Source organism: Lytechinus variegatus, chromosome 3 (genome assembly GCF_018143015.1).
Source record: "Lytechinus variegatus isolate NC3 chromosome 3, Lvar_3.0, whole genome shotgun sequence".
NCBI classification, from domain to species: Eukaryota; Metazoa; Echinodermata; class Echinoidea; order Temnopleuroida; family Toxopneustidae; genus Lytechinus; species Lytechinus variegatus.
In genome coordinates this window covers 63850974-63878378 of record NC_054742.1, presented here as the reverse complement: position 1 = coordinate 63878378, position 27405 = coordinate 63850974, and the positions used below count along the sequence as shown (strand labels likewise).

Here is a 27405-nt window from a genome sequence, read left to right as displayed (position 1 = left end):
TGAAATATATGCTACTTTTAAATACCATCCACAAAGCTACATAATTAGATTTTGTTATCAAAGAGGTCTTTTATTGCTAGCTAACTTTTTTTTCAAAAAGGATTAGAGGAGAAAAATAGGAAGGCCATGAGAAAAAAGTATTTAAAAAATAAAACAGCAAAAAACTATGACTCGATCGAGAAGAGGGAATCTATTAATGCCATCTGAGTTATTGAGACTACGAAAAAAACGTATGTAAAACAAAATCCATCACCCAAGAGGGCCTGCAGCATTAGTTGAGAATCATCTTTGGGGGAAAACATTCTAATTAGTAGCTTCATCCTCTCAATGGGCCCTCCATGATGGGGGGGGGGTGGTAATACATCCACGTCACACACATCCGGCCAGCGCCGCGCCGGGCGCCCGGTTATCAGATCGGATCGATCACAAATAGCCGTATTAATGTAAATACGCTCAGCGAATTTTGCGTCAGAAGCCCGTCTGAATTATTCTGGAAAATGGCTGGTATTCAAAGACTGGTGACTGTTGAGCGACTGAGATCGAAAGCTAATGTAAGGATGTTGTTTTTTTTGCAAGTTGATCACATTGATCACTTTATTACTTTAATGTGGGTATCAGCTTTCTTAATTTTTTCGTAGAATCCTGAGACTCGAGTCTTGTTTGACTTGAACCATTGTCCCACATACCGTATAGGAAATCATGTCTTCTTGCCATTGGTCAATTTGCGAATTCTAAATTAGAGGCGCGCGCGCGAGAGAGAACGCGATATGATTGATTGATTGATTGATTTTATTTGGCAAGTCACCATAACATATATACAGTAGCATTAAAACAACAGGCTTGCACAGGATGACCCACGAAAGCTCGAAAGCTTATTTCCAGTGGGGTCCTGAATTAAGATAATAAAATGGTTCAATTATACTATTTACATATTAAAAATGAAGGAAAAAAATCAGAATTTAGTATTACCTATAAATAATATATATAGACAATAAATTAGATATATACAAGAATATAACGAAGAAGAAGAAGAAAAGAAGGAGAAGGAAGAGGAGCAACAGAAGAATAATGGGGACGAGGAGTAGAAGGAGACGGAAGAAACTGATAACGAAGGAAAAAAATAAGGAGAACAACAGCAAAAACGGTGACGACAATAACAACACGAAGAGGAGAATAGCAAGAGATAAAAGAAATAGAAGAAAGAACATATCGAAGCTTCAATCACACTATGTAAAATACATAATAATACCTGGTAGAGAAGAGGAAAGACCTAGGTCAGTATTCAGGCTTAATCAACCGTATAACATATCATTTGCATCTTCTTTTTGACTCTCAAGTGAAAGATATTCTTTCAATTTCCCTCTTAAAATGCAAAAAGTTTCCTATTTCCTTTATATAATTGGGAAGGGAATTCCAATGTTTTATAGCATTGTAATAAAAGGAGTTACCAATACTCCCTATCCTTTCTGGTAAGCAAAAGTTGAAATGGCTGTTTCTTGTATTATAGTTTATGTATTTTGGTAACGAGATTAAAGTTTGATCCAATGTAATGGTTCGATCTATTGTGATAGATTTTATGCACATGGTGCAATATAAGCTGCTTTGATCTTTTGTTGACTTCAAGAAAACCTGCTCCAGTGAGTTCGGTATAGCCAACATGGGTTCTGGGACCAGAACAGTTAATGAATCTAACAATTTTATTCTGTATAATTTTCAACTTCTTTTTATCGAGTTCGCTTATGCCACTATACCAAGCAACAGGTTAGCATAGTCAAATAAACTCTGAATAAGTGCAAAACAGAGAATACGCCTTGCTTTTTGATCCATACAACTTTGATACCTGTACAAAAATTTCAAACGGGCATTCGCCTTTTTTACGATTGATTCTACTAAAGATGAAAATGAAAGGGAGCTAGTCAACTCAATGCCTAAATACTTTACAGATTCTTTCCTCTGAATTATCTTATTATTGTATGATACTTCAAATTCAAATGAAGTTTTATGATTACTTTTAGAACAAAACAGAATGCTTTCGGTTTTGCCTAAGTGTAACGATAATCTATTATCAGTCATCCAATCGACACATGTAGACAGCTGTTCGCTAAGTTTTTCCTCAACAAATTTTGGGTTGGAATTTGAACAAAGTAGTACGCTATCATCTGCATACAATAATAATTTACAGCTCAAGTCTGTTTCACAAAGGCAAAGCCGATTTGAGCGATATGAAGAATGGTCCATGGAATTTCAAGACACCTCCCGAGTCCAGTCCAGACTAGACCAAAAGCTTCAGTCTCTGTATTTTGGTTGTTCCGCTGAACTACGTTGGCCGTTGGCTATGGCTCCACTCACCATACATTATTACATAGACTGAAGAGGTTGGGGGTCCGTGGCTACAGACGTCAGACAATGTAGTGAAATAGCGTTCTATAGATCGCGATTTAAAACTGTTTTTTGAGCGAAATTTACAGTTTAATTATCAGGGAAATATAAATAACTTAAGTAATTGCATACCTTGGACCGGAGTTATTAAAAAAATCCACTGGATGATTGATAAATCTGTCATCTAAGACATTTTTCCCGACCTTAACGGTTTTTCCTGCAAGTTGCCATCTTGAATGACGTCATTATCGTTAATGTCTTGATATATCGCGATTATAACTATTATTGTTTGTCTTCGTGAGTGTATCGTATCGTATTATTGCCTTGTAGGTGTGCTGGTGGAATGCAATATCGATATCACATTCGTATATTGTTGACGCCCTCCCCGTTCGTTTGTGAATATTTCATAGTTTGGCTGCCTTAATTTGGATCGATGAGCGGTGCTTTTCCCAACTAAACATCGTAAAGTATAATTTTCATCTATATCGTTTAAAGTATTTTAAAATTGAATAATTAAATATTTTTAATTTGTAGTTTACATATCCTTAGATTGTAACCTCGATGTGTTATATAACCCCAAACTTTGGACTCTGGTCGGACAAAAGTGCTGGTGTTATAACAAATGGAAGCCCACACGGACACTTTACCGTCGATGAATGGGGATTACAATAAAATGTCAGAAATTGTTGAATAAATCCCCAGAAACGACGGTTATTCCTGTCTAAGTCCAGACATGTCTTACGGGAGTACGGCTATAGGTATGATGATCTTCTTTGCATACCGCCCGCCACTGTGCAGTCAGCATTGAGAGAAAATGTGTTACCCAGCCACCACACTCACTACTAACCCAGGGAGCGCCGGCCCGCATAGCGGGCCTGGCCCAGGAGCTCACCGTGTATTTACCCATACTCACGGGACAAGGGTAGATTATGGTCAAAATATCTAGCAAGATAAATTATGAAAACAGAAATTATGCACCTACCACGATTATATGGATGAAGGTCTAACGAGTGGCAGTTTTCCTGACATCTGGGCACAGACTGGAACCTCAAAAAATGAAAAGTTCTCTCCTTCTACCGCCGTTTCGATCAGCCATTTTGTTACAATTCATAACAAAAATGGCCGATCGAGATGGGGGTAGAAGGAGAGAACGCGGGCGGGAGCGAGATCCCTGGGTTTACTCACTACTAGCCTGGACTAGGCGTCTGGGGAGTAAAAATCATAGTACTATCGTACCCTTACTCCCCAAATGCCTGGGTCGGCTATATTTGCCTTGCTGTAGAGGCGAGGATTACCCATGGTGATTTACATGATATAAGTCTAGTTTCACCAATTTTTATTTTTGTAAAGCGCCCAAACTAAAGTAGGCCTACAGGGGCAAGTTTTATGTTTACCCCATTTTTTATCAAAACTCTTAATTTTCCTTCAATACATATTAGTCAAATTGAAGAAAATTAAGAGCAAGAGCATTCACTTACCCTGTCTGTTTACGTTGCCATTTTCCATTCTTTTGTTATCGATACCTAGATACCACACGCGTGCAGAGCTGCAACTTAGATTTTAAAAATACTTGCATTTGCCGATTATATCACAATTTGTAAAATATTTTTTTCTGTTGATAAATATAAAGTAATTTATATGATTTTTATTGATTAGAAGAAATATTTTACGATTCCTGATATCTATCGGCAGATGCAAGTAATTTTTTAATCCAAGTTGGCAGCTCTACAGCATTCAGTTTGAATATTAGTGAGTTTGTTTTTTGTCACGCCTGCATAGCAGAGCGAGACTATAGGCGCCGAATCCGACTTGAATCCCACTGGTTCCAATTTTTTTCTGACTTACAATTTTTATTACAGATCAAGCATGCGATATTAACACATAGGAGTAATGCCAAAAATTTGTTTATAAAAAAAATTCTCTTCTTTCAATCTGAGGGGCCTGGATTCGATTCCCTGCCATGGTGTGTGTTCCGTCAGTTTGAATTTTACCCACATTATGCTGCACTCAACCCAGGTGAGGTGAATGGATACCCGGCTGGATTAATTCTTTGAATGCTTCAATGCCTGTATTGCAGCACAGCTAAAGCCGGGGGTAATAATAGCAGCGCTTTGTATCCTCAGGCAAAAACGCTTTATAAATCCAGCTATTGTTATTATCATTATTATTATATCACACATGTACACGATTATTGGTCCTTTCTACCAGATTTAAAATGAAGAAATTCAATTTGTTCAGAAAAAGTGTAATAAACCCAAAATATCTCTTTTTATTTATTTGTAGGTCCGTGGTTTGATATGTACTTGGAATCCAGAGCATCAATTGTACTCATCTTTAATCCATATTTCTCCTACACGTTCGATGATCGACCGGAGTATAATGATCAGGTATGGTGTTAGGTTTAATTTGATTTTCAGTTTTTAAAGAGGTTTAAAGAGGGCAAAGTTGGCTCAGTCGGTAAAGCGTCTGCCCTTCAAACTAAAGGTTGTGGGTTCAAGTCCACCCCGGACGAATGACTGAAGCCAGTGCGTTGTGTGTAAACGTCTCTCCCCTGTTTCATAGATGCAGGCTATGTTACAGTGGAAAACACTCTGTCCCTCGGATAGGACGTTAAATGGAGGCCCCGTGTAGAAGAGAATCACCACCTTGGCACATTAAGAACCCACTGTACTTTTCGAATAAGAGAAGGGGGAAACCACCGGTGTAGTGGTCCACCTGCATTCCCCAACCAGTTTTTGGGAGGAGAGACCTGCGGGTCACAGTTCTGTGTGCGAGCCCTTCTCGGCGACCCAGATTGGCTGGCTCCTCCAATGCGCCTTTGAATGTCTTTGACAGATATATGGCACTATACAGATGCTGTGCATCATCATCATCATCTAACAGGAATTGGGGTATAATATCATTGCAGGAAATACAGAGGAGCGATGGGCAATATCACAATCAGGACAGCCCAAATTACCTGTAAAATCCCCCAAATTCAATGCTTTCTGGTGACATTTTCTTTGAGTCACCCCAAGATCTTCGGCACACAATATTCAAGAGTATTTAGAAAACAATGCCATTTCGTAGTTCCGGTCTGGGCATGATCAGTAAAAGGTCATTGGTACTCAAGTGACGTGGTGGTTTAAAATTTAATGAGATAAGCACCAACTTTGATCTTCCATTAGTTCCACAATAAAAAACAATTGATACGTCCACTAGCGAATGGTATTTCATTTGACCAAGAACATAGGTATAACAACATGCTAATGCATTCAAAGTAGAAATGCAACGGATACTTTTATAGAGTGTTCATTGGTGTGATATTCTTGTCTAATCAATTTCGTCTCCTGCTATGTAAGGCATGCTTACATAATGTCTTGTATTGAAATCTGCCTATCGTAATGAAAGGTCATTTGACAAAATTGAAAAAAAATGAAGTAACTAGGAAACGGTCTATTATTTGGCATATGTCAGAAAAATTATATTTTCATTTACCGTATGAAATTGTTTGTTTTGAAAAAAGTAGCCCTTCAGATTTAAAGGACAAGTCCACCAAAATAAAAAGTTGATTTGAATAAAAAGAGAAAAATGCAACTAGCATAACTCTGAAAATTTCATCAAAATCGGATGAAAAATAAGAAAGTTATGACATTTCTAAATTTCGCTTGATTTCAGAAAATAGTTATAATATGCACATCCGGTCGATATACAAATGAGGGAACTGATGACATCACTCACTATTTCTTTTGTTTTTTATTATATAATTTTCTCCTCAATGCCCTGTGAAACAAAGTTTTACTTCTTCCTATTGAAAGAAAAAAAAAGACGTTTTGCTTCTTCCTGAACATGTGGAACCACCATTGGTCAACATTTTATTGTTCAGTCAAATTGGTCCTTCTTTTCAAATCTGTAAAAATTGAAATATTGCATAATTCAAGCATTAAAAAACAAAAGAAGTAGTGAGTGAGGGACATCATCGATTCTCTCATTTGCATATGACTAAATTGTGCATATAACTATTTTGTGAAAAATAAGCGAAACTTGAAAATGTCATAACTTTCTTATTTCACATCCGATTTTGATGAAATTTTCAGCATTATGCTTGTCTGATTTTTCTCTATTGATTCAAATCAACATTTTTCTGAGGTGGACTTGACCTTTAAAAAAATAATCTCCTCCAATTTAGCAATTGTCTAAATGTGAAAATAGTCCCTAAAAATGAAAATTATTTCCTAGTTTATCAGGGTTCAGCCCATCAAGGAAATTAGGGATTTTTTTTTTTACTTTTTTCCAGTCAGGGAAAAAATAAGGGAATTTGATTTTAAAAAATACCTCAGATCAGGGAATAATGCCTCAAATGAGGGAAAATCAGGGAATTTTTTATCAGCCCGAAAGTCTAAAGCACGGTAGTCAGTCAGACTCTGTTATATTTTTTGTTGCTTATCAAAACGACATCCATTGATTGGCTGGTTATGGAGGTGATTAGTTTTGCATTCTTGTTTCTATACTGAAAATACATAAAATTCACTGCAACAACTTAGAAAACATGCGAAACTGGGAATGGGTTTAAATAATTATCAGGGAATAATTTAACTTCATCAGGGAAATATCAGGGAATTTCAGGAAATTTCCTGAAAATCTGGGAACCCTGTTTATGTAAAATGAATTAATGAATACAATTGAAGAGCAATACTTTGTTTGAGTGATCAAAACTACATGTATGGATGCAGTGGCATATTTAGGATTAATATCCCCGTAAGTGTCCGGGGGGGGGGGGGGGGGGCTCTTTAAAAGAAAAAAGCAAAGAAAAATACCATTATTTTCCTGCAGGGGTGTGATGACCCAGGACCTGTGCCCCCTGGATCTGATACTCTGCGAATGATTTGATTCTATGTTTGGTCGGAATTAAACTACCACATTACTAATATTTTCTTTTGGGTGGGGTCTGTTGGAAATTGTATTTGTAATGTGTTCTATCAAATTGATTTTATTCCACTGATCTGGGTCCCGTTGTCATAAAGACTTGTTATAATAACAAAGGCACAATTTCTATTAACAAATTTGATATCGGCCAATCAGATTGAAGGATTTCAGTAGCTTTTAACTGCTAATTTGTTAATATAATAAGTTTTATGAACTGGGTCCCTGATCTTTTATACGCCCGTTTTAGTCGGGAAGTGTTATGGTATCATGCTCGGTGTCCGTCTGTCTGTCTGTTAACTTTTCCTTGTAAACACGATAACTTTAGTTTAACCTAACCTAGGCTCATGTAATTTGGTGTGTATGATACTAGCATGGATCCCAGGAAGCCTATTGATTTTGAGGTCAGAAATTCAGAGGTCAAGATCACAGGGACATGTTTTCATCTTACCCTTCTGATGTCCTTGTAAACGCGATAACTTTAGTTTAACTTAACCTAGGCTCATGTAATTTGGTGTGTATGATACTAGCATGGATCCCAGGAAGTCTATTGATTTTGAGGTCAGAAATTCAGAGGTGAATTTGCCACCTTCTACTTTTCTTGCTGGACCAATGACTCCATTTTCCGCCTTACAGGCAGGCGTATAATGTGCTCGCCTTAGCGACACTCTTGTTGATGTTTGGTGGACCTCATAGAATAGCTCTTAGAATCTAATTTAATTGCCCATGAAAAAAATGTTTTCATAGTCAACCTGCCTTACACAATTTCAAAGCTCATTATTTGTTTTATTACAACTGTACGTGTGATTAACCTGATTGCCTGTCATCATTACGAAGCTCCTGGGTTCTTATCTGTTCGTCCACTAACGTGTATGATGAGCATCTATCTTGTTCATCTAGTTACTAGTGTATAGAACTATATGTAATTAGATGCATCAATTGTGTGTTTAAAAATTAGATGGACTGCATAAATACGTGGCACAGACTTTTGTCAAGGTACCTTACCGTTGTTTTCCATACACAGATGGCATACTCCAGGATGACGGGCAAGGTTGGTACCACGTGTGAGTCCTGTAAAACAGCCGCCTTCTAGCACGGCAGGAAGGAAACCCTTCGATCTGCCATGAAGGAAACCTTCAGGTGCTCCTAGGCATTCCAGATGGATTCCTCAGCGGGCCTGGAGGAGAAGAGGAGACTACTACAGGAGTGTTCGGAGAACATAACGTCCTCACCAAGGAAGCTGCAATGGGTAAGTTTGGATAGGTTTAATCCTTCGATTGAAGGGGGTTCAACCCAAATTGAAAATTTGTTTTTGAGAGGGAAAAAAAATCTGACAAATACATGTAGATATGAGCAATTGTACACAATATCGGACATAAAAGAATTTTATGTCCGAATTTTTAAAGTTGTGAAAAACTGGTAGTCGCTATATTTATGGAGACTTCAAATTGCTGATACCATAGTTATGTAAGGCAAGGAATAATCATCATTTTGACCAGTACAAACAATTGATAAATGTTATTTTTACGAATTGTTTAACTTCAAATTATATTTATCTTTCATGAGGACAAAATGCTACTGCAGTGTTTTATTTTGTATTTTGGGAGATCATAATGGCCGGGGAGGGTTAAAGTGTAGTAGAAATTGGCGGCGGAAGCCAAAAAATTTAGGGGGTCCACCTTGAAATTTTTTGATGGACAGAGGTTAAAAATTTGACAAGCAAGCCAAAAAAAAAAAAAAAATATGGGGGGGGGGGCACAGGAAACGAAATTGACAAGCAAAAAAAAGGTTATCAACAAAAAATTTAGAACTTCCCCCCCCTCGCTTCCTCCGCCTATGGTAGTAGAGTATCTTTGTCTATTGTCTGCCAGGGAAATAAATACTCAGGGGCTTGAGGTGATTTCAATAATGATAATAATGATGATAATAATGGTAACAATAACTGGATTTATACAGTGCTTTTTGCCTGAGGATACAAAGCACCTGCTATTAATTCCTGGGCTATAGCTCTATCATCACTGGCACTCGGTGCATGCAAGGAATTAATCCTGCCAGGTACCCATTCACCTTACCTGGGTTGAGTGCAGCACTGTGGATAAATTTCTGGCTAAAGGAAAGCATACCATGGCCATTTTGCCCCTGAAATGCTCAAATGAGTACTGGAAGATAAAAAAAAGTAGAAGAAAGAACCTCGGAAAATACCCATTCACTAAAATGTGAAAGCTTTATAGTCAATGTTGCAGATTTAGGCAGGACTTTGTGAAGGGTAGCCTCCGAAATAAGAAAATAAAGAGAAATCCCTGGTGTCTGCACTGTACAAATTGATTGTATTATTATTCCTCTTCTCCTCCAGGACAAGGATGGGATAGACACTCCTTCGCTCTGCAAACGCTCGCTGCAAAAGAAGGCAAGACCCTGGCCATCTTTGCTGATCCAGCCAACAGCTTCATCAACCATGTCATCCTCTCCACCAGCACTCTAAGTGCACCCGGCTATCCTGATTAGGGAGTTTAGACCCATCGTTCCCAACAGTCTCTGGGACCGGTTACAACGCTTCCGACGGTTCCGTTGGATGCCACGTCACATCATATCTCGATTCTTTGAACGGGAGCAACTTTGTGTCGTGCGTGGGCTGACTGTTGGAAAGACATTCATGATGTCTTGAGTAATACAAATAAGCAATAAAGATAGTTGTACATACACGTAGCAGTGCTTCCCAGAATAAACAAAATTACTACCGTATTTTCCGGTGTATAAACCGCGCCTTTTTTCCCGCTTTATATTCTTGAAATACTGGGTGCAGTTTATACACAGAAACAACAAAATTCCGTTGGAATATTGACTGTTTAGTCGGTATTACAACTTGCTAGTGAACCAACAATTATATAGAATATTTAATGTATAATTATTTGTTGGTTACTAAAAATAGGGAGCATATTTTGCGAAGTTTTCTTTGAAAAATCTTCTTTGTAAAGATTGGTTTTTATTATTTATCTAACTACTATCATTTTAAAAATGTTTTCAAAAAAAAAAAATGATTGTTTTATGATGAAAACTTTTTTTTTTCAACTAAAATTGCATGGGAAATGCTCTTTAATAGGCATGTAATCGTAATCGGTTAGTAAAAAAGGCAATAAATAATGTCCTAATAGTTATTCTTTATTTCTTTTGTTTTTCTCTCAATATTAAAAAAAAACTTTCCCTTTTTATACCATAATTTTGATATTAAAAATGGCATTTTATGGTCACCTTTTCCTTAAAAAAACCCTGTTTTTTTTTTAATGAAAACTTTTTTTTTTACACCTAAAAAGTGCATTGAAAATGCTTTACAATAGGCATGTAATCGTAATCGATCGTAATCGTAATCGGTTAGAAATTAGGCAATAAAAATGTCCTCTATTTTTTCCCCCTCACTTTCAACATTTTTGTTTTCTTTTCCCCTTTTCAGACTATAAGTTTGATATACAATACTGCCATTTCATGGTCTTTTTTTTCTTTATTCTACAAAGAAATAATTTATATTCTTTGAAAAATAAGGTTAAAGAATAAAGTAACCATTTTTTTAAATAATAAAATTAGTAATATATCTTTTGGTCTTTCAAAACACTGTCATGAGAATTTGCTCATCCAAATAAATACTACACGCAGGTTGCTAATTTCTTTTTTTTTGAGCCTCCCGATTTTGGGGGTGCGGTTACGGCTGCGGTTTATATTCCGGAAAATACGGTAATTACAGTTGAGGCCTGAAGTTTACATAACACCCAGGAAATTCAAAGAAAAGTTGACACTTGCCAAACATCATAAGATTTACTGGTTCAATGTGATACATACATACATTCTTGTACAGAAGGTGTAGCTTTCAGTGGCCTGTTGCATTAAAAGCATAACTCCATCTTGATGCCATCTCTATGGAAAGCCAAGCTTTTCAATACAATGAATGGACGAAAAGCAGATGCATGGACTTAGTACCAGGAAAGCATAATCTATTCATGAACCATTATTGTCTAGCTTGGCTTTCCATAGTGATTGCTTCATGCTGGAGTTAAGTTGCTTTCATGGGTTGTATATTTGATATTTCTCAGGATTTTTTGGGCTTGGATTCTCAGAAGAGTTTTCAATTGCACCATGGTACAAAACCATGAATTATGCAGATTGCGTTCACTAAGAAAAGTCCAATTATAAATGTACACTTTTGCCAAAAAGGGTGCCTAATTTAACCATGATAATGTTTTAAAGCTGCATAAATGTTGGTTTTGTACCATGGTACAATTGAAGCCTCTGTTGAGAATATGGGCCAGTATCTCTGTGTTATTTTAATGAAATATTGTGCAGTGGATTCATATTCACAGTGCTGCCTGGCAATACCAGTCCTATCTGTTTTTGTCTCACCTGCATAGCAGAGTGAGACTATAGGCGCCGCTTTTCCGACGGCGGCGGCGTCAACATCAAATCTTAACCTAAGGTTAAGTTTTTGAAATGACATCATAACTTAGAGGACCTAGTTCATGAAACTTGGCCATAAGGTTAATCAAGTATTACTGAACATCCTGCCTGAGTTTCATGTCACATGACTAAGGTCAAAGGTCATTTAGAGTCAATGAACTTAGACCATCTTGGGGAATCAACATCAAAATCTTAATCTAAGGTTAAGTGTTTGAAATGTCATCATAACTTAGAAAATATATGGACCTAATTTATGAAACTTGGACATAAGATTAATCAAGTATTACTGAACATCCTCCATGAGTTTCACATCACATGACCAAGGTCAAAGGTCATTTAGGGTCAAGAAACTTTGGCCGAATTGGGGGTATCTGTTGAATTACTATCATAACTTTGAAAGTTTATGGATCTGACTCGTGAAACTTGGACATCATAGTAATCAAGTATCACTGAACATCCTGTGCGAGTTTTAGGTCACATGATGTCAAAGGTCATTTAGGGTCAATGAACTTTGGCCAAATTGGAGGTATTTGTTGAATTACCATCATAACTTTGAAAGTATATTGGTCCAGTTCATAAAACTTGGACATAAGAGTAATCAAATATCACTGAACATCCTGGGCAAGTATCAGGTCACATGATCAAGGTCAAAGGTCAGCTAAGGTCAATGAACTCTAGCCTTGTTGGGGGTATTTGTTGAATTACCATCATATCTCTGAAATTGTATTGGTCGAGTTCATAAAACGTGGACATAAGAGTAACCAAGTATCACTGAACATCTTGTGCGAGTTATAGTAGTTTTCAAAGTCAGCACTGCTGCTATGTTGAATCGCGTGATGCAGGTGAGACTGCCAGAGGCATTCCACTTGTTTTTTAATTCTGTGGTTCATGTTGACCACTGTATCCATGGGGAATGACCGGATTCAGTAGGGAACAGCTTTACGAGAGTTCTCATGATGCATCATGGGAAAACTTACAAAGCAATGAAAGTCTTTGTCGTTTCTCATCATTTTTAGTTGAGAGGGTTTCGATAAATTTCATAATCGGTGAAATTTCGTGTGGATTCCAGAAATATTCCAACTATTCTCAAAACATGCTGAAGATTTGATAACTGGCCATTTTCTTGCTGTGTTTCCCTGTTTGGATATATGTATAATATATGCCAACCAACAAGTCACAAAAATTGTCCTGTGCAAGGACTTGCCAATAGCACCACTTTTGAGTTATGAATCCACTCTTGTGTACAAATATATCAGGCTTTCAAAAAGTGTAGTGGGAATTATTGATCCAAGGATGGTCTGGCAATTTGTATTTTGAATTAAAATAGTGATGCTGACAATCCAACCAAGGATTAATAATTCCTACTATGCTGTTTAAAAGAAATGCCTGATATATTTGTTTAACATCCCTTCATTTTAAAGGTCAAGTCCACCCCAGAAAATTGTTGATTTGAATTGATAGAGAAAAATCAAACAAACATAACGCCGCAAATTTCATCAAAAATCGGATGTAAAATAAGAAAGTTATGACATTTTTAAGTTTCGCTTATTTTTCACAAAACAGTGAAAAAAACAGTGTTAAAACAATTGTAATTCCACATGTTCAGGGAGAAATGAAACTTTGTTTCACTTGACATGGAGGAGAAAATTAGAATCTTTTATATAATAAAATACAAAAGAAATAGTGAGTGGGTGACGTCATCAGTCTACCAATTTGCATACCGACCGGGATGTGCATTTAACTGTTTTGTGAAATTAAGCGAAACTTTAAAATGTCTTAACTTTCTTATTTTACATCCGTTTTTTAATGAAATTTTCAGTGTTTTGCTTGTTTGATTTTCTCCTTTTTTCAAATCAACTTTTTGTTGGGGGTAGACTTGTCATTTAATAGCTAGCGGTTAATCTACAATACATGTGATTCCTGTTGGTGTGTAACCAATCTGGACTGAGTGTAGACCAAATTGACCTAAATTGACATTCTAGACCTCTTGCCTGGAATAGATCATGCAATCTCTCAAATGCGCGTGTCAGTGAGCTTTCTCTCTCGGGCAAGACCTGTGATGCATCGGTGCAGACGATCATCAAATTCTGCTGAGCGCGAATGGCTTTATTTTAATAGGGCAGTGAGTAAAGCCTAACCAGGTTTTGACAGCACAGAGTACGATCTAGATTATGGTCCAGATTAGGGATGATCCAACAAGGAAATATTAAAAATAGGATACAATAACAAATATAACATATATATGTTTCTTTAGAAAGTAAAGAGGGAATTCTTTGTACGAAGTTGGACTGGAAATTACTATTTTTACTGAGGGGCAAAAATAGTGATATTGCTGCTCCAAACGAAATCAAATAATTCCCTCTATACTTTCTCAAAACCTGCATTATTTAATGTTATTGTATGTTAATGTACATGTTTATGTTGTTAAAATGTTGGGGCAGGTCCAAGCTAAATATATTCTTCTATTAAGGATCCGAATTCTGATATATGTAGGATATACATTTTATAAAGCGGAGGTAGTCTCTATTGTAATTTGGAAATAATTATTCGAACTTTGACTCTGTTGTGGTTTAGAAATTGTTGAATGTAACCACCAACAAAGATATATATGAAGAGTTTACCACAAATATACAAAATATCTTTGAATGATTGTGTGTATTGTGAGAGCACTTTGTAAAATCATTTTTTTTGTTTCTGGATCAAAAAGATGCAGGAGTGTTGCTCAAAACTAATTTGGATATCTAAAACCCTGATAAATTCCTTGTTTGGAAGAAGAACAATTATGTACATATTCTAGGAAATCATGACAATGATGCAGTGTTAAATTGAATTGTATGCATTAATAACATAGCTACCATTGCTACGCTGGCGACATTCAGCTTTTTGTCTCTGTTCCTCCATCCTTAGATGCGATTTTTTATGCTTTGGAAAATATTGAAACGTATTCACGAAATGAAGCATTGGATGAATCCCAACAGTCTAAAGATAAATGAAAATAAAACTGAATTCATAATTTTGGGCTCCAAGAATTCCTTGATGAAGGCCAGTCACAATCAATTGGTTCTGCACGTAGGTGACAAAGTCATTCTGCCTTCTCTAGTGTACGGAACCTTGGTGTTATATTTGATAGCAGCATGTCCTTTAATGAACAAGTATCTAGCATTTCAAAGTCAGTAAGATATCAACTGCGAAATCTTGGATTCATACGAAGGTTTTTGACTAAAAAAGCATGTGAACAATAACTACATGCATTAATTTCATCACGCTTAGATTTTTGTAATTCTATTCTCTTTGGAATTCCTAAACAGCAGCAAAACAGATTATAATCTCTTCAAACCTCCAGTGCAAGATGTTTACACCTAGAATGTCCTCAATCACATCAGTTTTACATTCTCTTCACTGGTTGCCTGTTAACATAAGAATTAAGTTTAAACTTCATGTTACTCGTCCACCGAGTCATTCATGGTATGTCGCCACAATATATTAAAGATACGCTACATCTGTACAATCCAACTCGTATTTAACGATCCTGAAGTGACAATTTACTTATAATTCCTCGTACATGACATTCTTGGGGGATAGGTCCTTCTCACATGCTGCTGCCAAGTTGTGGAAGCAATTACCTCTGTCACTCCGCTGCATTAAAGTGCATGACACTTTTAAAGTGCATCTTAAGACCTATTTCTTCAGCCTTTAAAGTTTAGCTTTCGACAACTCAATCCAAATTTATTAGAAATAAGTTTTGTTTGCATGTTAATTACACTTTGAATCTTGTTTTGTCATCACTCACTGGTCTGACTGGCTGGGGCTGGTGCCCTTATATGCTAGAGCTCCTGTGAGTTCTGAGCTGACTGGGCTTGCCCCTTAAATTGTCGGTGAACGGAGCAGCAGGTAGGAGGGCACCAGCCCCCACCAGGATCTAGCTAGGAATTCCGATGAGTGGTTTTTGTTTGTTAATATTGTTTTTTGTTCATTTATATTGTTTTTGTTCATATATATAGGAAGGAACTGTCGCTGGGCTAGCGCGATGAGCGTCTCTGGACAGTGTGTGCACTTAATAAGATATCACAATCATTATTATTATAGTTTCTTGATTAAAGACCATATTTTGAAGTCTCATTTAATTTAAGTCCTGGTATAACGCTGTACTAATATCATGGGAAGCTGAAAATGTTAAAACTTTGTTTGCTATCATCTTGTGTACTCGGGCGTTTCCTAATGCTCCAATAATGAAGAAAAATATTGTAATTATCATTCCCAGATGATATTTTAAGTACCAAATGTGCTGATAAAACAAGCCCCTAACATTTGAGATATGTGTCACATTTTTTAGTCCATAGTCAGATCATAACTAAAGATCAGAATATGCCAAAGTAGTTAAGGGAATTTTTAAGTAAACATTCTATGACGGTATGCAATAGCGATTGATGGTATTCTTACATACACATACTTTGTACTCGGTTCAGAAAGTTTTGTCAATTACAGTGAACCCATTGTGACTTTTGAAGATTGTGTTGATATTTTACATACTGTTGGTAACTTTTTTAGTGGTACTTGTACCCCCCCCCCATGTGTAGTTAGTATACCCCTTATGGGTGTGTTGATGAATATATATATAGCTTCCTTAGGAACATATGTTTCATGGACTCAATAGATAAGATATATCCTGTTATTCTTCAATTGTTATTTGTGAAGATGTTGAGCCCGTTTCATAAAGAGTTACAATGATGATAACTCAACCATTGTAACTAACATGGAAATTTGAATGTGATTGGCTGCTGAGCCCTGTTACCATGGTAATTACAACTTTCACTTTTTACAATAGTTTTCCTTCACTGAAATTACTGAAAATTTGATTTTTTTTATGGGGGTTCTGCTAACTTTGTATGGTTATTGGTCATGTATTGATTTATTTTGTATATTTCATATGTTCACAATGGGTATGCTAACTTCTGTTGAATACTGTTCATGTCGTGACATATATTGTATATCATGTATGATATGTTTTTGTAGCTTATATATAGCGTGGACCTGCCCTTAGGCTTACAAACATCTGATGTAATGGGTGATTGGTGTTGGTGTTGTCGAAAGAAGCACCAGCTGCAACATTCATTAATCTGGTTTTTGGACTCGATATCTATCAGTGTTTAGATTAATATTTTGTGTTAAAGATTTCAAAGGTGCTACAAATTTTCTACACCTAAACTCTATCATGAAGGAGCATACATGTAGCAACCTGGGGAGCATTTTATCAAAATTTGTCAGGTCTGAAAAATTTATCAGAAAGGTCCCCTCATTATCCTATCAAACCAACACTAGCACCCAAGACCACTCTTGAAATTGCTGAGATGAAATATGTACATGTTTGTATCAACAGTGTATAATTCAATGTCTTAATTTTCTATTTTCTTTGAATATATTATTTGAATGGCAGCCCAGAAGATTTATTCAAGTGGAACACACCAGAGCAATCGACCGATCGATCAATGGGATGGACTCCGGCCATCATGGATATGGATTGCTGCCTGGTCCGAGCTGTGGTCTTCCTTTCAAAATCACCCATTTTATGGCTTCACTATCAAAGGAACCATTTTTCATGATTCACAGTGAGGAGTAGATGATTCCATCATGCATGATGCGCCCCAGGCCCTAAAGTAAGTGCTTCAATTGTGATTTTATTCATTTGCTTTGAGTATTTGAGACAATGCATTAAGATTCCTTAGCAGGGTAGTTGCTGAGGGTGACAATTACAATTGTGGAATAGAACTATCTCAAGTTTTGTAACTATTTCACATTCTTCAGCTTACAGAGCATATTTTAATGGTTTTAATGTGTATGTCATATTCTGATCTCAAGTTTGCAGTAGAATTTGGGGTAGCATTTATCGGTCTGCTTTTACATTATGACCAAACAAGTGACTTGGGGGGACATTTTGCACGTATGAACACATCGGATAAAATTTCTTAAAATCTGTCCCTCAAATTCTTCATCATTCTGTCTCTCGTGATCATACACAATACCCCACCAATTCTCTTTTTCATTACCATACCCTCTCTCCTCTAGATTCTTGTTCTTTTATCCTCTCATTGAATATTCACTCCATCCGCCAATCTCTCTAACTCTTTTGGTACGACTTTCTCTCTCAAAATCCTCAATGCCCTTTTCATTTTTGTTACCTTGCCTTATTCATCTCTCCCACATTTTTATCTCTCTTCTCCATTTCTTAATCCATGGATTGCAATCTCTCTGCACCTTCCTGTGCTATTCGCCAGAGCCCCTGATTAGAAGAGTTTGGCCAATCCAGTTCATATTGGGCACACCATGGTATATACACACTGTACCTGCCATGATGTGACTAAAAGCAACTGAGTTGACTGAACTCTGACAAGACGGCTCTGCCACCAACCCTCTCTGCCACTCTCCCCTCCATGCCTTTTATCATGAATCCATCATGACTGATCAAATGTTCTATGAAGTCAAGTTTTCATCACTTAAAAAAAATGAGATACCATCTTGCTCATAATACACACTCTTGCAAACATGTTATGATTGTCTTCCTTAGAATTCCAACAAAATACTTCCCTCTGGGATAACTTTAACCAAAACAAAAAACTTGGTCCTTTGCTCATGTCTCAAGCAGGGTAATTTCGATGTTCGGAACTTCATCTTTCAAGTATCCTCATACTCTATAAGGGAGTAGGGAGTGAAGTTGTAAAACTAAGGCATTGGAATGTAAATGCTCTCTAATTGCTTATTGTTAGTGTTTAGGGTCGATGCTCAATCTATATGGGCTTGTCTGCCAAAATTAAAGCAAAAACAATTCTGGGTAATGCATTAGCCCTACTGAGCATTGAGTGCTTAAAATGAGATTCCCTAATTTGTAAAATTTGTAAAATCAAATTGTACCCAGAACTTTTATTTGTGTAACAATTGGTGAAGTGCTATGTCATATATAGAAATTTCGTGCGAAGCTTGGAAAGCTGGCTCTTCTGCAAATTTTCTTCTTTGCCGATTATCAGAGCGCTATCCGATAGATATTTTCAGTGTCAACACCAAGATTGTCTTTGGAGAAATTCTTGGACCACACTTCCTGGATGTCACTTTTTCTTCTATCCTTGCATCACATTAGCTGTGGTGTAGTGGTTACTTGTAATCAGAGGGTCTTGTAGTTGCAACCCACTGAGACGCTTGCGTGTTTTGGCAAGGCATCAACTCACACTTGGTCGTTCTCCACCCAGGTGTAAAAGAGGTACCTGGCAGGATGTTAAATGTCAATTTTCTTGGATTAACAATTAGAGAATACTGACTTCTCATTGCTGGTGTACTCTTCAGGGAATGGAGATCCATTTAATCTGTGAAGTACAAAGTATTCAGTACAAACTTGGATGTCGTTTATGGATGGACCTCAGAGCTGTTCTGGGCCCAATATTTCATGCTGCCATTTTTCTGTTGCTTCTTGCAGAGTTCCTTTACTTAACGTACCATCTAATTTTGTGCAATGTTAAATATTCTACAACCTTGAATGCTGTTGGTGTAGCATTTTGGCCCCACTTTGGCTTGGTATCCACCATCGTGACTCGCTTGGAATCGATGCCTTTACTCTTTCAATTTAGAGTGTAATCTGTCCCTCTGGGATCCTGTAAGAATGGTGTTATTGATTCCACCTGTACCCAGAAAAATCCTGGACTAGAAGTATCTTTTACCATTCAGTGACAACTTTTCTTTGGTTCCTGTGGATGATGTGAATACAATGGGCTAACACCAACACCTGATGTAAATTTGCCATTATTGCAAATTCCCTGAAAAGCTTTTTTTGTGTGATTTGCTACTTAGCCCTGTTACCATGGTAGTTGCCTTAATTGCAAAGTTACAGTATGTGTATGTCCTCTTTAAACTGGTCCCTGCTTTGTTGAAGAACAGTCATTTGCCAAACATCTTCAAGTTCTAGTCTTAGGTTGACCCTGTTGGGTATATTATGGTTTCTTCAGTGTTTAGGAGGCATAGGGTTATGGTTTCTTTTGATACAAGGACAGGTTTTCATTTTTACTTCAGTCACTGCCTCGGTTTGGCAGTGATTCCCAGGCTTGCTGGCAGTCTGTGTGCGGGCGAGGTTTCCGCAAGATGATACTTGCATTGAAGGTCATTCAATTGCTGACATCTGTCATACATGATGATTTTCTTTCAAGAAATTTAGCAAATTTTTGTGTCAGTAAAATATTCCCTATGTCTTTCTCTATGTCACTCGGTGTTGTTTTTCAATTTTGGTCTCGACAGCGCTCAATTGAAGTATATGAGTTGTGGACTTTGGGAACAAGTTATTTGTTCTGTGAAAGACCAGCTTGATCTCAGGCATCACTGGAGATGTCTCTCTACTTATTCCTTGACCCACTCTACATGTTTAAAGGATGGTTGATGAAATCAACTGATCCACCCCAGGTTGGACATTTATGCTGAACATGAAGTTGAATCTGCCCATGACACCTGTTTTGACTTTGCTATTCTTGTTGTTGTTCTAATTGGACATTTATGCTTGGCATGAAGTTGAATCTGCCTGTGAATCCTGACCTGACTCAGAGGTTTGTTATTGCTGTTGTCCTTTCAAATGTGTGGTGAATTTGGAAGTCTTGCACCATTTTTTGCTGAGGGTCTTCGTTCTTCCAGAAGATATTTCTGTGAATGAACAATGTGTTTCAAGGGTATTGGTATTCTAGTGCATCAGATACCAAGGATGAGGATAGTGTCTATGACGACACTTAAAAATAGTCTTGCAAGTTGTCTTTATGCTAGATGAATTCCCCCACAATGCTTTGCGCGAAATATGACATTGCACTTCACCGCTTGATACACCTACCATGCTTTATTAAGTACTTATTGAATCTGTAGTACCAATGCTCTGGACTAGCCTATGGTGAGAGCTGTATTTATTTTTCCGGTGTTATATTCCTTATTATCTCCTTGAGTTACGGGTGGGAATGAATCATGCTGTTCCATTGCACGATCATTGAGTTACCCTGCAATATACCAAATGAGTAAATGACTAAGAAGCAAAACTACATCAAAGCAAAAGCACAGAAACAGTTGCTTGCTCTTTAAAAAAAAATATTTTATGAATTTTAATAATCAATCCCATGACAGGGCATCCATTGAAATTCTTAGCAACATAATCATGACATGTATAAAGAGTGTAGTGAAATGGGAAGATACATTTGGAGTTCATACTTCTCTGACAAACTATCTTGAAGAGCAAAAAACACAACAAAACAAAAACAAAGCAAAAATGCTTGTTAGAACATATCAGTCATGATAGATTTGTGGATGAAGGACATGAAGGGGAGATATGAAGCAGAGATGGTTTGGTAGTAAGTATAGGAAGGTACAGAGGGAAAGCAATTCATGGATGTAGGAATGGATTAGGGGGAGATATTTGTGGAGATGGGTAACAAAAAGAAGGGATTTAAAGGGTAATGGTAGAGAGGGCGACAGAATAATAGAAGAGATTGACAGATGGAGGGACAATGGGAGGAATAATCAGAGGAGGGATCAAGGTAATGGGAAGGAGAATGGATGGAACATTGAGAAGATGATGGGGTTGTTAAGAGGGAAAAACAATTAAATCAGGGGGGGGGGGAGAGAGACCACCTGATCAGAATGTGACTTCATCAACCATTCAAATATGCTTTGGAGATCAAAGAATTTGACATATTGTAATTGTCGCCTTCAGTAACGACCATTGCAAGGTAACTTTATACTGCATTGTCTCTTATACTCTAGCAACTATTGAATCACAATTGAAGCACTTGACTTTGGGGAGGGGCACATCATGCATGGTGGGGTCATCAACACCTCTCTGTACATCATGAAAAAAAAGCTTCTTTGGATAGTGACGTCATAAAATGGGTGAGTTTGGAAGGGAGACTACAACTTGGACCGGGCAGCAAGCCTATCTGTGAGGGTCAGCAGCCATCCCAAGATCAAGGTCACTTGCTCTGGATAGTTTCACTTGAATAAATCTTCTGGGCTGCCATTTTTTTATTAAATGTTTTTTTTTTCTTATTTCATAGATTTTGTAAATTCTACAACAGAGCAATCTAATAAAATCTCATGTGTTATTCTAATATTTTGTCAATTTGTTCTAATTATGTTTGTGAACCTGCTGTATGCCCCATAATGTGGAGAATGCATATTATTTGTCTTGGTTTTAAAAAGGGGAAGTCCCACCCTGACATCAAGCAGGAATTTGAGAGAAACATGACCCTAATTCACCAGGTTTCAACCAAGAAGGGGGGGGGGTACTAAATCTAGTGGCAGCACCAGGATATTCAGGGGGGGCAAACCAAAATTATGCAGGGGGGATGGTTAGGTCAAATTGATCTAAATTTTCCCCTTCATTTTTCTTTGGGGGATGTCTGGTACTGCCACTGACAAAACATGGACTATGCAGGTTTAAGCCCAATAATAAATGTTCCTCTTTTTACTCTGGGTGCTAAATATCTGCTGAATTAAACTCAATTATACATAAATCTGTGTAGTCCATGGTTTTCTAACCCCTCCTGATTTAAACCTCTCTTTGTGAATATATGAGCCTAGGAAGGTTTGAATTATTCAAGTTTTGATTTTGTGATATCGCATGTAAGCTCATCCATATGCCATAAAAATGTACATGTAGTATAAATTCCATAAATTCCCATTCATAATGTGAAGAAAAAAAATCCCTCGGAAAGCATGCAAGAAAAAGAAAAAATACGATGACTGTAAACAAATTTGATAATTGGTTGGGAAATTTGCAATGGAATTGACATGACAAAGGATGGATCTGATATTCACATGTAGTCACAAAATCAAACTTATCTTCAAACCGTTTAATAATGTTTCTCTCATTTATTTTGCTTTTATTAAAGGGGTAGTTCATCCTGATAATAAGTTGGTTTTCATAAATTGGAGAACAATAAATCAAATTTAAAACAATTGAGAGGGGATATCAAATGACATATCCATTACAAATACAATCAATTTCAATTTTTCAGAAAATGGTATTAAAAAAATCAAACAATATATGGAGATGCTCTTATTCGACTTCTCAAATTCTAAACTTTTAGAATTCAAAGCTCCATTTCTCTTAGATTTTCAACATCATTTCGACAATATCTTTCTCTGATTTTTCTGCTTTTATTGAAACCAACTTATCAGGGTGAACTTCCCCTTTAAATCCAACTTGATGCTCGGATGTACTTCTTCCTTTATCATAAGCAATGGTCTGAATATTGTATTAAAATTATTCAAGGCCTACTGTGATATCAATTTTAAAATAGACTTTGTTTAAATTATTCAAAGCTGAATGTAATACCAAATTTCAGGAGTAGATGTTTAAGTAGCCATTTGATAGCTAAAATATTTACTTTTGATAGCTGTATTTGAATGACAATCAATGTAATTTCACCCCTAACCCTAAATCCCACACAAAAAGACTGCATATCATTTCATGGGGGGTCCTCCTTTTGCTCGTTTAAGTGAACTCTGCTACTTCTTCATATCAAGGCCATCACAAAATCACTGCATGTCCTGGCAATTACATAATCATTACAAATGGAGATGAGGGAAATTAAATATTTACCAAAGAGGTTAAAATGCTGGAGTCTAACTAAGCTCTTGTAAAAAATGTTATTTTTTCAAGTTTAAAATGTTACCATACTTTCTAGTCAAATTCCTATCAATGATCTTTTCCTTAATTTCAAATTTCTTCAATTCTCATTTTGCTGTTCAAAATTATAAGAAAATACCACATAAAAAACTGGGACACATCACAACTTTTTCTATTGACATAAAGAACATTGCACATAAAAGATAACGACACACTGATGTGCATCTCGAAATCAATTGCCAATTTGAGACTCCAGCATTTTATAGGTCCTTTTATCATAGGCTATTGAAATGGCATTGGGAAATGAGTTTTTTAAAACGTGCATTGACAATTAAATGGCAAGCATAAGGTGAACAGAAAATGGCACATCTATTTTGCTTTAAAATTGAGTAAACGTTTGACTTCTTCTAATTTGAAAAAAATAATCTACGTCACTATGCACTTCAAATTGCTTTGTTTGGTTTAAACATTCTGTTCAACCCAAATAATTATCTGTAATTTCAATAGAGCAGATATGATATACTCCATTCCGGTGATATTCATGATTTTGCTAGAAATATTTATTTCTGGAAGTAATTTAAAGAATGGTTTGTTTGAGTATTGTAAACTGTTTCCATTTTCCCTTTTTCTATTTCTCAGAAGTGTTTTATGGTTTTCACCTTATGCATGACATACATACAGAGGGGGGGGGGGGGGGGCATGACAAAGTGGCACAGAGGGAAGGAATGGAAGGGGGCAAGTTACTGATGGAGTAGAGAGGATTACAAGGAACAAGGTTTATGAGAAATTAGTGTATTAGAGAAAACACATCTCAGGAATAAAAAGAGAAAATGGGGTGGAGGTAGAGTATTCAGTGGGGAAAAAATGAGAGCAAGAGATTAATATAATGGAGAAAAAAGGAAGAGAGAAACATGAAATAGATTGGGAGTGTGTTAAGTTGTCAACGAATGGTAAGGGTGGTGGCAATAGAAAGGAAATACATGGAGCACGATCAAGAGAAGGGGGTGAGAGAGAAAGAGATAGAGAAACAAACAGAAAGGGGTGGGTGGGTGCTGGTGCATGTGAATGACATGTAGGACTGGATTGAAAAGAAGACGCGTATGAAGTGCTAGAAAAGGATGGATAAGAACATATCTTTAAAATACATGTAACAAAAGGACAAGGGGAGGGGAGAAAGAACAAATTGAAAGAAATACAAGCACTCGCAAAAAAAAAACACTGTTGTCATTTACTTCAATGTAAAAAAAACAGACATACATGTACATGTATATATAGAGAGGAACTAAATTGTGACCAAACATAGACATACATGCATAGTATGTATAAAAAGAGGAGCTCCATAATAATGTCCGCAGAGATACATAAATGCACTTAATAATACCTCGATCACATTGCTCTATGGCGGCCGTACGACGAGTCAGCCGTTTTCGACTTGCCGTATACAGCCGCCGCAGAGCAAATGTGACCGAGCTATAATGCACAGTATCTGACGAAAAAAACATTTCTATTGTCAGATTCCATGAAGACATATATGGAAAGGTAAATGCAAAAATAAGAACGACCCATCTTACTATCATTTTGATAAAAATTAATTTGTTGCCAACGATACATTTTGTGACATCAAAGAACTTGATGACTGATATGAAATGGATTTAACACTAATAGATTCAATACTCTAAAGTCTAAATATGAAATCTGACTTTGAGGGCAATGGCTTTAATTGGCAGTTCATGAAGTTGAGTAAGAAGGGGGAAAGATGGGAGTCAAATGTACAAACAGGTTGTTTTTTATGGGATTGCCCATGGTTAGATATATATGACAACTCTTTGATTCTATCGGTAACATGTTGCTTGCAAATTTCTGCATGTGTGGTATAATGTATTAGTTTTGACTCACAAATTATGATTCATATTTACTGTAATAACAATCTATTGAAATTTAAACAGATACTGTAATCATCACAGGGACACTTAATGTATGTACTATTTTAGATCTAGATTTTAGTGAAACAAAATAAATTCAATCCCTCCAAATGACACTATATTTGCCTTTTCGAAATGATCTCTTATCATTTTAACAGACATTTGAAATGCCCCTTTGATATTATAAGGTAAATATATATATATATATATATATATATATATATATATATATTTGAGTAGATTGATTTGAGAGGTTAGAATGTTTTCTTGTTCCAGAAAGCAATGGGTTAAATGGTCAAGTTCATATTAAGGGGGTGGGAAGTTCCTCCAGATATAATTTCTGGTAATATGATCTGGCCTCTGGGTCCTTTATACGGTTTTTCAATCAATGTGGGTTCCCTTGTCGTTTCAACCCTTGTCCCTGTTTGCCAATCTTCAGACAATTCCCAACTCCGACCAGTCAATTGTAACGTTGCGCATGCAGTTTGTGGCAGCTTCTAGGACATCATTTCACACACGATTGTTGAAACGATCAAGTCAGCTAGTGATGATGCTCTTCTTACTGAAACTAGGCCGAGGGCCCACGATACTAGAAGTATCGCTACTTCTTGGGCTCTCTTCAATGGAGTCACCTTAGACATCTTGAGGGCCGCCTTTTGGCATTCTCCTAATTCCTTCACTTCCTTTTACTTAAAGGACATTCCTTCGGGTAAAGCCTTATTTGCCTCCTCTGCCCTTAAGGCAGTGGCCTCCATGTCTTCATCTCCCTAATTTTTGTGCACTTTCTTTTTATTCTATAGACATGCCTCCCTTCATGTTGAGTCTGTGTTGGTCTAGCAAATCAAATGAAGACATCCCAGTTATTAACAGTAAATTATGAAAATACTTATCATTATTTTCTTATTTACAAGATAACTGGTTATATTCATTTGAACCCTCCCACTGGCTCCTCGCCATGCGTGACAATGTGTCTTGCGTTCTGGCTCAAAAGAGGAAATGGACGCCAATTTGCGCGATGATCTTGGGATAGTGCATATGTAGGGAGATGCAGCACGCGCGCACAGAAAAAATTGTGTACTTATTCGGCGTGCAAGTTAATCGTAATAGCAAATCAAATGAATATATCCAGATATATCGTAAATAAGAAAATAACGGTAAGTATTTTCACAATTATATGCATAAATTATAATTAATGAAAAATTAATCACCCAGTGATCTCCTTGTCTTTGATTGAAAACACTTTCCAATGTTACAAAGACTGCATGTTCTCCATATTGCTGATTTATTGCGAGATGCGGTATCAGACGCGTTATTGTTCAATCATTAAATAAACCTGTTGATTGATAAAATACATGATCTGTATAATTTCAGTGATGGTTGGTTTGAAGTAATGACTACGCGAGTCTCACAATCTAGCTCAATAAAGCCTTTACAACAGCAGTCTTGAACAACAGCAATACAAAAGGGGATCCATTGCATATAGACCCTTTAAATTTTTGCCCAAATAGGTCCTTTAAAGAGCCCAGGGGCCGATTGCACAAAATGGTCTTTGCAAGCACAGTCTTTTGTGTCGCCCATCTTTTATGCTGCGCAATGTGAAACGTATTTTAAATAAATCATCTGCAAACATATTTCATTCGTCCGTTAAAATAAACAAAATATTTCTTTATAAAATGATGTGATATATCATGAAATTGTATAAAATTTAATTTAAACGCAAGCTACCGAATCTTATTCTTTATCATAAATTTCAGAAAACACCCCGCTTATAGCGTATCATAAAAGATGGGCGACACGAAAGACGGTCCTTGGAAAGACCCTTTCGTGCAATCAGCCCCTGTATTATATAACATACTTGAATGCTGAAGAGGTGAACAAACTTGTAAACACCACAATATTCATAGCATAATGTTAATCTTAATCTTTAACCTTCGAAATCCAAAACAATTGAAATAAAGGATTAAGATAATTGTGGCAAAAGTAAACAATTGCATTATGTGATTGATGCCAGGATCTACCTTTTTTGGCTACCTTCAGACTCCCAAGCAAAGCTCCAGACCTAGCTGGCAGTTGTTTCATAAAGCTAGTCGTAAAGTTACGCACGACTGGAACATGTTCTTA

At 36.7% G+C, this 27405-nt stretch overlaps 1 long non-coding RNA gene across 1 annotated transcript; it reads left to right on the top strand.

Moving 5' to 3' along the window:
- The first annotated feature begins 441 nt into the window (after positions 1-441).
- Positions 442-10294, top strand: LOC121411636. The gene is made up of 4 exons (XR_005969514.1): positions 442-551; positions 4663-4766; positions 8306-8530; positions 9635-10294. It is a non-coding gene; the product is annotated as an uncharacterized LOC121411636 (long non-coding RNA).
- Positions 10295-27405: the final 17111 nt, after the last annotated feature.